Here is a 13,475-nt window from a genome sequence, read left to right as displayed (position 1 = left end):
GATTATGTGCCTGTTGTAATTAAACTTAACTCAGCGCACGATAGAAATCAACTGCTTAAAGCTATATCTACTTTTGTGAAGACCAAAAAAGAGCCTTAATTCTCTCTGATGTTGATGAGATTGGCTATGGGAAAATATTCGTGCATGAATGTTTAACCAAGCGAAACAGAGAGATAATGCACCACGCAACACAGCTGAAGCTTTTAGCATTAGAGGCAGTGTATACGTGAGAGTGCAGAGAAAAACGGAGGCTAAGCTGGTGAAAAGCAGAGAAGATATAAATGCTCTTGTCAGCGAAGCAAACAATGATGACGAATTTCTACAACGACGCAAGCATGGGATAAATATTTATGTTTATTACTACATTTACTTTTTTATCTTTCTCTCTTACTTTTTCAAATATGTATGTTTATCATTTGCAAATTCCTCTTTTCTTTATTACTTTCAATTCTACAAACCAAAGCCCATTACGCAGCGCTAAGTGCATTAATCCTAATGATCAGTGAAAATGAGTATCTGAGTACTGACAACGAATGTCTCAAGACCATTTTAACCCTTGGAAGCAACAGTAATGCAGGTTTGCAGCTTTGCTACATAAATGCACGTAGTCTTAATTTACAGAAACTTGATTACATGAACCAAATTTTGCAAAATACAAAAATTGACATACTTTGTGTGACTGAGACTTTGTTTAGAGAGGATACTGAGGATGAATTTTATAAACTACACTCTTACACATTGGCACGGAATGATAGAAAAACCGGAGAAAGAGGTGGAGGTGTTGCCATATATTGTAAAACATCGCTGAGACATCAGGTTATCTTCGAATCCAACGAAAATGGTCCTGTTGAGTACTTGATTATAGAAGTTAGTGATGCATTAAAGAAGTGTTTAGTTGTGTGTGTGTACAACCACAGTAAATTCCATAAGTTATACAATTTTTTCCTAAAATTGTCTGAATTTATATACAAATATGAACATATTTTGGTCTGTGGTGACTTTAACACAGACCTATTAAACAATGACTTGAGGTCAATAACATTAATGGATAATTTGTATTCCGCTGGCTTAGACGTTGTCAATAAATCTCCTACTAGATTTTCATCAAATTGCATATTACCCGCCTTTTTCTAAAATCTGGGAAAAGTTAGTGGTGGCCCAAATCACCGAATACCTCAATAAGAACAACCTTCTCTCAGAATGCCAGTCTGGTTATAGAGCGAGCCATAGTTGTGCGACGGCTTTACTCAAGGTAACTGAAGACCTGCCTACGATAGGGGTGATTTGACTGTGATGTCACTTTTAGAATTTTCGAAAGCCTTTGACACTGTAGATCATTCCATTCTCTTAATGAAATTTCGACACTACTTTGGATTCTCTTCTAGTCCTTCAAGATTGCTCGAAAACTATCTTACACATCGTTGGCAGAAGGTAGTAGAAAAAAGTGGTTGCTCCGAGATGAAGTGCCTGTGCTCGGGGGTGCCTCAGGGATCTATACTTGGACCAATTTTGTTCAGTATGTTCATTAACGATATTACTCATTGCTGTAAAAGTGTTTGAATACATCTATATGCTGATGATGTACAAATATATTTATCTCGCCCTATTGGCTTATCTGAAGATTTGGTTTGTAGGGTGAACGAGGATCTCGGAAGCATCTCTTCGTGGTCTAGTGATAATAATTTAATTCTAAATGCGGCTAAAACAAAAGTTATTTGCATTGCGCACTCTCCGCAACTAGTAGAGAATTTGCCATCGGTTATACTACAGGATATTACCATTAAGTATGAGTCGGTCGTTAGTAGTTTAGGGTTCAAACTAAATTCCAATTTTAACTGTGTTGATCATATTAACTACGTTTTATCAAAAATTTATTTTGTGGTAAGGAAATTGTAGTACACAGCTGCTTTCATTCCTCCAAATGTCAAATTAATGTTAGTCAAATCACTAATAGTTCCTTTCATTTCGTTGGGAGGGTTAGTGTTTGGTGATATAGACTGCAGGTCTAGAAATAAGCTACAACTTGCATTGAACAATTGTGCAAGATATATCTACTTGAAGCGTAAATTTGACAACATATCAGGGTTTTCGTTTAAAATACTTGATTGCATACTACCTTCCTAAACTATCGCAATCTAATTTTCCTGAATAAATTAATTTATAAAAAACAGCCAGAATACCTATTCCGAAATTTATGTTTTGCTAGATCTGACAGAACCTGTAACCTTATCGTTCCACGCCATAAATATCTCTCATCATCAAAGACGTTCTTTGTCAGTACTATCAAAGTATGGAACTCATTACCTAATTTTATTAAAAATGAGCCCAATGCATCGCGCTTTAAATTGGCTTTGTCTGAATTTTTTGATATACGAAAAACACTATTCTAGCTATTTTCTCGAATCTACATTGTCTATTTCTGTTATTTCTTTTATATTAATATAAATATTGTTATACTCACATTAATATATTGTACACATATCCAAATATTGTACAAATGTGTTAAATAAATTGAATTGAATTGAATTGAATTGAACTATGTTTACGACATGCAAATGCATCACAGTGATGCCTTGGTTTTAAAAGGGGGTTGTAAAAACGCTAATTTCTAATAATTTTTTTTAATTTCTTTTCAATTACTAAGTTAAATTCATTTTTTCATTTACATATGTTCTGACTAAATAAATTTCTAAAGAGAAAAATAAATTCCAAAAAGAAAAAACATAGGCATTTCAAAGTGGGATTTTTCAAAATTTGCCCCTACGATCCAAAGGGGGGACATCAGAATTCATTTTAGAGGTATGGTTCCTTCGGCAAAGTTTCCTATTTTGATCCCTAGAATATGATTTTCATAGAGCAATGGGCGATTTTTTTGCCTCCCCACAAATCGACCCGGCCAATGTCCCGGCAAATGTCAACAATGAGTGTTTGACGCACGTGTTGCCAACCACGATGATCAGGTTTTGGGTGTGTTACCGTGGTGTGGTGATGGAGGTTAGGAATTCAATAAATACAAATTCAGGATATAAATTCATGCGTGCGCTAATCACTTCCTTAAACATCCTGCCCCGCCTAGGCATATTAGCCGGCTAATGTCACTCTGAGCTGCTCCAGCGCTCTGTAGGCCTCGTTCGTGAGGATATTTGCCACTTTGCCTCGGTGTGAAGCCGTCTGAAGGCCTGCTGCCGTGCACCGAACGGTCCGTGCTTTTGGGATCGTGACCGTGGTTGGATTATAACGAATGGTGACGGTTATACGCGGAATTGCATGAAATTATTGTTGGAGTTGTTGTTTTGGCGCTCGGCGTGATTGCTAGCCACCACCACCTGAGAGCGTATCGACGTTCTTGGCCTTGGAGTTGTTGTTGGTATTACATCCATGTTCGCCTGAAACGAGTCGTATCCATATGAGTTTAGTGAGGGGTATATTAATAATTGTAACTATGACATGAAGCGGGATTTTAGTTGTTGGTTTTGGGATAAGGCGGATACGGTGATTTGACGGGATAAATCTGTAGGACTAAGCGGTCTTGTGAGTGGGGTGGTAACGAAAATCTACACGGTCGCTTGGGGGCTGAGAGGAAAATCCGCCGGGGGCAGAAAACATAGTTTTACTATCGGCCGTGTGAGAATGACAGATTGGGTGCGCACCTCGACAACACGAATGTGGCCATCCGGGCCGGGGCGTGCTCCTTCGATGCGTCCGAGGCGCCATTCGGTGGGAGGAATTATATCGTCCTTGATGAGGACACACTCACCGACTTTTGGCTCAATACGGGTGTCTTTCCAACGATACCGTTTGTGGAGGTGCTTGAGATAGTCCTCTTTCCATCGTCGGATAAACTGGTGATGGAGAACCTTGACCTTTTCCCATCGTTTGAGAAGGGAGAGGTTCTCATGGTCGGGTTCATGGATTGCTAATAAAGGGGTTACCCTAAGAAAATGTCCCGGAGTGAGCTCGGTGAAATCAGAGGGATCCTGAGATAGTAGGGAGAGGGGCGTGAGTTTAACACGGCCTCTATTCGTATCCCTCGAGAGTGCATTTATGAGATCCGACTGTCTTCTTGAGGTGGGTTTTAAAACTTTTGAAAGCGGCCTCCCAGAAGCCGCCCATATGAGGAGCGCCGGGTGGTATAAACTTCCATTTTATGCCTTCAGTGGCGCATTTTTGGACGACTTCTTGCGAGACTTCGTTGGAGAAGGTCACAAATTCACTTTCCGTAGCTCTTTTGGCGCCTACAAAGGTTGTGCCATTATCACCCATCATAGTTGCTGGATAGCCTCTGCGTCCAACAAAACGGGCAAATGCAGCCAGAAAGGCCTCAGAGGTGAGATTTGAGCACAACTCGAGATGTACCGCTTTTGTCGTGAAGCAAATAAATTACGTAGCCCTTCACGAGGGTAGGCGATATTAGCGTGGATGCTTTTGTCAAAAAGGGGGCAGCAAAATCAACACCCGTTGTGGTGAAGGGGGGAGCAAAAGTACATCTTGCGGGTGGCAAGGCTGCCATTATTTGGGAGCGCATTTGCTACTTGTGGACGGTGCATGGTTTACATTGAAAAATGCATTTTTTGATGAGTGGCTTGAGCCGAGGAATGTAAAGTTACTTTCTAATCGTTTGCTGCATGAGGCGGACTTCGGCGTGCAAGAAAACTTCATGTAGGAGGCGTAGGAGGAGTGCAGCGGGATTTTTTCCGGGATAATAATAAGGTGGCTTTCGTTGTAGGTTAGTGTTGAGTCAACCAGGCGACCGCGGAATCGGAGCAATCCATCTTGATCCAAATATGGATTAAGGGTGAGAAGGGGGCTCCGTTTGTCGATAGGCTTCGAGGTTAACAACGATGCCTTTTCCTTGGGGAAATATCGGGACTGAGTTAAGGCAATTAGCTGGAGTTTCGTGTTTCGGAAGTCGTGGTGTGTAAGGGTTAAAGGGAAAGTTGGTATGTGGCCCGCGCGGGTCTAAGGGTGCGTATTAAGCGCAGCACGTGAGTTAGCACTCTCAGCTCGCGCGGAAACGAGGAAAATATATCTAGAATATCGAGTTCTTCTTCGCTGGCATGCAATGCTTCGATTCGGCGGACTTCGGGTGGACTTACGGAGGGCGGCGCAAGTCTTTGGGCCATGTTTCCAGGGGACTGATGAGCCATTCTAGGCTCTCCACTATAGGGAGGAACCTGCCAAATTAAGAGCTTTGCATCCTCTTGTGCCAATGTCGGCGGGGTTATCGGAACTGCGTACATGCCGCCAAGTGGAATTTCCAGCCAGATCGATTATTTCCGCGGTTCGATTTGCTATGAAAGTTTTCATTTATAGGGAGGCTTTTCTAGCCATGCGAGAACTATTTCGGAGTCCGATCACATCGTCAATGTGTGCGGGAGAAGATTGAGTTGGGATTGGACGACGGAGACTAGCTTCGCTCCTAGCGCTCCACACAATTCCAAGCGTGGCAAGCTTGTGTATTTTAGGGGTGCCACTTTGCTTTTAGAGACTAGGAGATGAGAGGTTGTGTTTTGTCCTACCGTCGTTCGGACATAAATGCAAGCACAATAGGCTTTTTCCGACGCGTCGTAAAAGCCATACAGCTCCAGAGGTTGGTCAGGGGAACCAATGAGGAATTTGAATCCCTGTTATGGCGTTGATGTTATGCACGAACTGCGTCCACTTTACTAGGCGGAGGGGCTTCACCTGTTCGTTCCAGTCAGTTCCGTCAAGCCACAGCTCTTGCAAGAGAATTTTGGCTTGAATCATTATCGGCGTCAGCCATTCTGCGGGGTCGAAAAATTTCGCGACAGACGAGAGAATTTATCGCTTTGTGTTCGCAGTCGTTACTGGGATGGATTCAACGGGTTATGAGTCCTTTATGGCTTTCCATTGAATCCCGAGCGTTTTCGTCGTACTTGCTTTTTCGAATTCGATAAACTGGGAATCCAGCAAGGCCGATTTGGGAATAGTTTTAATTATTTCAGGATGTTTTGCTGTGATTTTGCTAAGGGGGGGGGGGGGGGGGGCTGCTGACTTAAGGGCTTGCCTGACTTGCGAGAGGGACTCTGAAGCTGAGAGGATGGAGGGCCCGCCGTCGTCTACATCTTTTAATATCTCAGATGCTTTAGGGAAACTATTATTGACGTCTTTTGAGAGTTCGTGCAAGGTACGTATTGCAAAGTAGGGAGCGCAATTCGGTCTTACGGTCTGTGACGGTTTTAAGCTTAAAATCTTGAATTGGATCATTGGGGGCTGAGCGAAAATAATTTTGTAGTAATCTTGGTCCTCATCATGTAAGAGAATTTGACGGTAAATTTTTTCTACATCGCCGTTGAAAACAAATTGGTACGTGCGCCACTTGAGTATTAATAGCATCAAATCGGGTAGTAGGGTGGGACCGGTATAGAGAACATCATTCAGAGAATTAACGGAAGTTGAATTCTTTGATCCATTAAAGACCACACGTATCTTGGTAGCTCTTTTTTCGGGCTTTATAGCCGCGTGATGGTGTAGGTAGAACGACAAGTGTTTGTTGTCCGAGCATTTTTCGTAGGAAGTGGCTTCTTCCATATGACCTAGGGTGAGATATTCTATTAAGACTTGGTCATATTGGGATTTAAGCTCGTCTTGCAGTTTTATTTGAGCTTTTAAGGAGATAAAGCTCCGTTCTGACCCTTGGTCAATTAGGGCTCTGAGTTTGAAGAGTTCACCTCGGTGTTCTACTGAGACGATTGCCGTCGGGAGTAGTACTTTACTTTCATTATCCGAATAGAAAGATTGTACTTGGCATTTTTTGAACACGTGGGATGTTCGCGGTTTTCTTCCGGAGAGTTGGGAGTTGGGTGACTGACATCAGTTGGGGTGGTAGTTGCTACTTGGGCTGTGGCTTTATGCATTCTGGGCGTTGATGATGTGCTAGAGGTCGCATCATCTTCGAGAGCTGAGTTGTGCCGCTTTCGGCAGTGAACACACTTGAATATGCTTTTACAATCTCAGAGAACGTGGGACTGGGAACGGCAGTTAAAGCACATGTGATTGTCTCTCACGAACTTGTTCCGATCATGAACTGGCATTCTAGCGAATTTTGCTCAGCTGTACAGGGGTGCTCGGAGTTTTTGCATTATGCGCATTTGTACATTGTGAAGTGTTCTGTAGCATGGGCTTGAATCCTCGGATTGGATTTTTCGTGATTGTTGCCTCTGAATGCATAATTATTTTGTTTAGAGGTGACCAGATAAATGAGGATTGGATTCCAACTTTCTGTTGAAACTTGCTGGGTAGCGAGGATTTGGAGGCAATTATATATATCCTCAATTTCTGTATATCCTCGCTATTTTCAATGGGAATTGGTTTTAAATTCATAGGGGTTTTTATTTGGTTGTCAACCAAAACCCTGCGATTTTCATATCGCGACCTTAAGGCTTCCCAAGCCAGTTCGAAATTGTCATCACTGAGCGGGAACTGTTTAAATATTTGGCCGGCTTTGCCTTGTGTTTTATACCGGAGGTGGTATAATTTCTGGGCTTTTGAGTGGTTAATATAAACCGCAGTGAACATGTCCTGTCCGGAAATGACGGCCATTCTTCAAAACCCCCTTAAAATACTTCTGTATCACAAGGCGGGATTTTTAAGCCGAAACCTATTCCATCTCTGGGAAGTAATGCGGTGGGGAGGGCTATGGGAGTATTTGTTTGGTGGAGCAACATAATTTGGTCCCCTACCTGGACTTTTGTGTCCTCATGGAGAATTAGACATGACCGGTATTTATTAAAGGCGACCGGTTTGAAGTCATCTGGGAGATCTAGATCTTCTGTATATAATACCGCGTCATGGGAGGTTTGGACCCAGTCCCAAAACTTATCAATATTGATATCGTTAATTTTCAGGGACGATTCCGTATTTTCGTTAATCGGGGATGTACCTGGATCGAGCACAGTAGTCCATGAAATTATCCGTTTCCGAGATGAATTTACTTGCCGGGAACATTTGCTTATTTTTTTGTGATTTGGCGTTTTTGGCGTTGATCTTTGGAACTGCTTTGAGATGTTTCGTCGTCACCCATTGTGGGGCATTTTGATTGGCTTCTTTGAGGGACACCTAACATAAAGTGGGCGAGCGAGGGAGAGAGCCTGAGAGTGAGGGAGAGAGCCTGAGAAAGAGAGAGTGAGTTGACGACTTAAAGAAAAATTTCTAACCGCAATGCAAATTTCACGTCAAGATAAACTTTTTGAATTTTTGAAATTATATATTTAATAGCGCGAACCGTGAATTCGTACCACTGTACCCGCTTGAGAGAGCAACAAAAATAAAATTGAATCAGCGTACCGCACTTTTATAAACGTATGTATATGTCAGTATATATGCGTATTAAAGTATTTAGGGGAAATTATTATATTTTTGATATGGGAAATTAACTCGTATTACATTATCTCGAGATGAGGTTTTTTGTTTTTTTGTTTTCGTTTTCATTTTTGGTGTGACTTAGAGGAGTCTTATTTGCACTTAGATTTGTTGGACTGTAAAGGGGTTTTGATACGAGAAAACTGATTAGCTTATCGAAATTCTTATTGGAGATTGCGAATTTATAGCGTGCAAATTTTTTGCGAGAAAAGTGCTCTAACACGCCCTGCACCATTCTTGCACCACTGTGGGGTTGCTGAAGCTACACTTTGCACAATCTTAAGATGGAGAACACTTCGCAAGCACACAATAAAACACTTTTAAATTTATAAAGAACGCTCCTTTTCTTTAATTTGTGAGGGTTTCCTACACTTTACAAATGGGGGTTTTATAACTTGAAGGTTACAGAATTTTGTTACAGTTTTATAAATTTTCGTGTCACACCGCGACGGTAAAGAATTTCGAATGAATATATTAAAAAGAAAATGTTAACAATGAGTGTTTGACAGCTGATGCTCGTTCAGGCGAGCGAGTAGCGCACGCGTTGCCAACCACGATGATTGGGTTTTGGATGTGTTACCGTGGTGTGCTAAGGGGGGTTTGGAATTCAATAAATACAAATTCAGGATATAAATTCATGCAACAAAAAAGGTGCGTGCGCTAATCGCTCGCGTAATACAGAGAGTGAAATTAAATAAATAAATGTAAGGCGCGATAACCTCCGAAGAGATCTAAGGCCGAGCTTCTCTTTCAATTTGCGTCGTGCTCCTCTTGATTTTCACTAAAAATTCGCCGGACGGGACCTACATGTTTTATGGCGACTCCGAACGGCATCTGCAAGGCAGATGACTTTTCACTGAGAGCTTTTCATGGCAGAAATACACCCGGAGCGCTTCCCAAACACTGCCGAGGGGCGACCCCGCTTAGAAAAATTTTCTTCTAATTGAAAAAACTTATTTCTAAAATTTTGATGTTGCTTTGCCCGGGGTGCGAACCCAGGGCATACGGTGTGGCAGGCGGAGCACGCTACCACCACACCACGGTGGCCTCCAGAGTAAAATTGCTTCAAGAGTATTGGCTGCTGGCGATAGAGGAGATATCGGGTGATATGAATATCCTATATTAGCTGGTTTCCCAGACTTTAATAGCGGGACCACCTTAGCCATTTTCCATTTTTCGGTAATGACAAATGTGGAAAGGGACAGGTTGAAGACATGTGCTAAATATTTGAAACCCTCTTTACCTAGGCTTTTAAGCATTTGCATGGCTAAGCCGTCTGGGCCCACTGCTTTAGATGGTTTAGCATAACCGATGGCATCCTCAACCTCTTTGGCGGTGATGGTAATTGGGAACGCGCTGAATTTATGATTATGTGTGCGTCTGTTGGCCCGCCGTCTAACTTCGTTAACCATAGAATGCTTTATATATTGTCGGCAAAAAGCACTCGCACATTTTTTCGCACCCGACAGCACTTTATCGCCAAAGGCGATGGAAAGTTTGTCATTATCAGATATGGTCGTTATCAAAGATGACCTACTTTCCCCAAATGACTGGCGCTTGGTGCGAGTTCTCAAACTCCATCCGGGAGCCGGCCAACATGTGCGTGTAGTAGATGTTCGTACCCAAGCGGGTACAGTCACCCGCAATATAACTAAACTTTGCATTCTACCCCCTATAGGCTAAGTTTACGACCAACTTTTCCCGCGCGCAACCCAAGTTCTATACGTATAAGACCAGCTGAAACTCACACTTTCTATAATCTGTTCTGTGTTTTTTCTCTCGCTTTTTCTCTTTTTCCCACAGATCATGGAGCACAACAAATGCCGCCTCTGCTGTCGCTACCACAGGTTGCGTTTCTGTCCGGCATTTTTGTTATTGGTCCCGGCAGAACGCTTCGAGACAGCCGCGCTCATAATTATTGCCTCAACTGTCTGGCAACGTCACGAGGATGACTAAGTGTTATATATATATATATATATATATATATACTTATAGGCATGTTAATGTGATATACCTACCTATCTTTTTAAAATACTTACTTGAATAACTTACCATTTTGAAACACTTACATTGTATAAAATCTTTACATACTCATACTCATACTTACCATTCACCCTGTATCAATTTAATAAGTTTAAGAAATGCATACATCGAACGCTTGCACCTCCCAGGGTGGGTGCCAATATTGCAGAAGAGCTCACCATACCCTCTTCCCGCCCACCTACTATCCAAACAGCACGTACGGAATCCCAACGAGTATCCATTTCGGTATGCACATGACACCAACGAGTCCCAACTCCGGCACGCACAAGGCGCAATGGTTCCCGTATGCCGACGAGACGGATAATCGAGCGGCCCACTGTCCGCTTCGAACGTTGCAATCCAACTTTGCGGCAGCTTAGAAAGCTTTTTAAGAAAGGAACCCTTGAAGAACTGAAAGAGCTGCTATACCTGTCAGCTTCGCCGTTGAAGACATGAGCGCTCATCGATTTCGAGGATGACTAAGTGTTATATATATATATATATATATATATATATATATATATATATATATATATATATATATATATATATATATACGTATACTTATAGGCATGTTAATGTGATATACTTACCTATCTTTTTAAAATACTTACTTGAATAACTTACCATTTTGGAATACTTACATTTTTTAAATACTTACACCTTTTTGAAATAATTACATTGTATAAAATCTTTACATACTCATACTCATACTTTACATTCACCCTGTATCAATTTAATAAGTTTAAGAAATGCATACATACCTACCTATTTATAAACTTACCGCTTCCTCTCTTTATACCTTTCATGAAAATGAAATGGTATATTAATTTCGTCACGAAACCGAAAATTGTAAGTCCTTAAAGGAAAATAGATAGACCCACCATTAAGTATACCGAAATAATCAGGTTGAAGAGCTGAGTTGATTTAGCCATGTCCGTCTGTCCGTCTGTCTGTTTGTATGCAAAGTAGTCTCTCAATTTTTGAGGTATCTGGATAAAATTTGGTGAGCGGGTGTATTTGGGTGTCCGATTAGACATTTGTCGGAACCGACCGGATCGGACCACTATAGCATATATCCTCCATACAACCGATTTTGCAGAAAAAGATGATTTTTGTAATATCTTACTAAATTTAACAGATTGAAGCTACAAACTTCACCATATACTTTCGTATATTGCACATATTGTTGCCTGAAAAAATTGATGAGATCGGTCGTATGTATAGTATATATCCCCCACAACCGATTGTTCAGATAAGGAACTTTTCGTAATTACTTCCCTATTTTAAGAGCTAGAGGCTTCAAATTTCAACGAATGCTTACTTATATAGCATATATTGTTGTTTGAAAAAATCATAAAGATCGGTGGTATATATAGTATATATATGGTGGTATATATAGTATATATATATATATTTTCGAAAATTTTAGCCCCATTTTAACAGCTAGAAGCTTCAAATTTCACCGAATACTTACGTATATAGCATATATTGTTGTCTGAAAAAATCATAGAGATCGGTTGTATATATAGTATATATCTCATACAACCGATTGTTCAGATAAGAAACTTTTCGCAATTTCTACCCCATTTTAACAGCTATAAGCTTCAAATTTCACCGATTGCTTACGTATATAGCATATATTGTTGTCTGAAAAAATCATAGAGATCGGTTGTATATATAGTATATATCTCATACAACCGATTGTTCAGATAAGAAACTTTTCGCAATTTCTACCCCATTTTAACAGCTATAAGCTTCAAATTTCACCGATTGCTTACGTATATATCATATATTGTTGTCTGAAAAAATCATAGAGATCGGTTGTATATATAGTATATATCTCATAAAACCGATTGTTCAGATAAGAAACTTTTCGCAATTTCTACCCCATTTTAACAGCTATAAGCTTCATATTTCACCGATTGCTTGCGTAAATAGTATGTATTGTTGTGTCAAAAAATCATAGAGATCGGTGATATATATAATATATATATGATGGTATATATAGTATATATATTTTTTTTTTGCGACTTCGGCCCCATTTTAATAGCTAGAAGCTTCAAATTTCACCAAATGCTAACGTGTATAACATATATTGATGTCTGAAAAAATCATTGATATCGGTGGTATACATAGTATATATCTCATACAACCGATTGTTCAGATAAGAAACTTTGCGCAATTTCTGCCCCGTTTTAACAGCTAGAAGCTTGAAATTTCACAAAATGTTTACGTATATAGCACATATTGTTGTCTGAAAAAATCATAGAGATCGGTGGTATATATATTATATACTTCATATAAACTGTTATTTTTGCCCCTTTTTTACGGCTAGAAGCTTCAAAATTCATCAAATTTCATCAAATAGTTACGTTTACGTCATATATTTTTGAAATACGTGATTTGTAGTCATAGTTTTTACATGCAGACCACAAAAAACGTGAAGCTTTGCATCCTCACACAAAGAACCTACCTATTTTTTATTTTATATTTATCTTAAAAATCGTTTAGATATGTTCAAATTCACCAAATGTTTACGTGTATAGCATATATTGTTGTCTGAAAAAATCATAGGGCCCGGTGGTATATATAATCTCATACAACCGATTGTTCAGATAAGAAACTTTGCGAAATTTCTGCCCCATTTTAACAGCTAGAAACTTCAAATTTCACCAAATGCTTACGTATATAGCATATATTGTTGTCTGAAAAAATCATAGAGATCGGTGGTACATATATTATATACCCCATATAACCTGTATATTTTGCTCCTTTTTTACGACTAGAAGCTTCAAAATTCATAAAATTTCATCAAATAGTTACGTTTACGTCATATATTGTTGAAATACGTGATTCGTAGTCATAGTTTTTACACGCAGATCACAAAAAACCTGAAACTTTGCATCCTCACACAAAGTACCTACCTATTTTTATACCTTTCATGAAAATCAAATGGTATATTAATTTCGTCACGAAACCGAAAATTGTAAGTCCTTAAAGGAAAATAGATAGACCCACCATTAAGTATACCGAAATAATCAGGTTGAAGAGCTGAGTTGATTTAGCCA

This window comes from Eurosta solidaginis, chromosome X, assembly GCF_040869045.1.
Source record: "Eurosta solidaginis isolate ZX-2024a chromosome X, ASM4086904v1, whole genome shotgun sequence".
In the NCBI taxonomy this organism is placed as follows: Eukaryota; Metazoa; Arthropoda; class Insecta; order Diptera; family Tephritidae; genus Eurosta; species Eurosta solidaginis.
The sequence above is the reverse complement of the archived record's forward strand: the minus strand, read 5'-3'. Positions refer to the sequence as shown.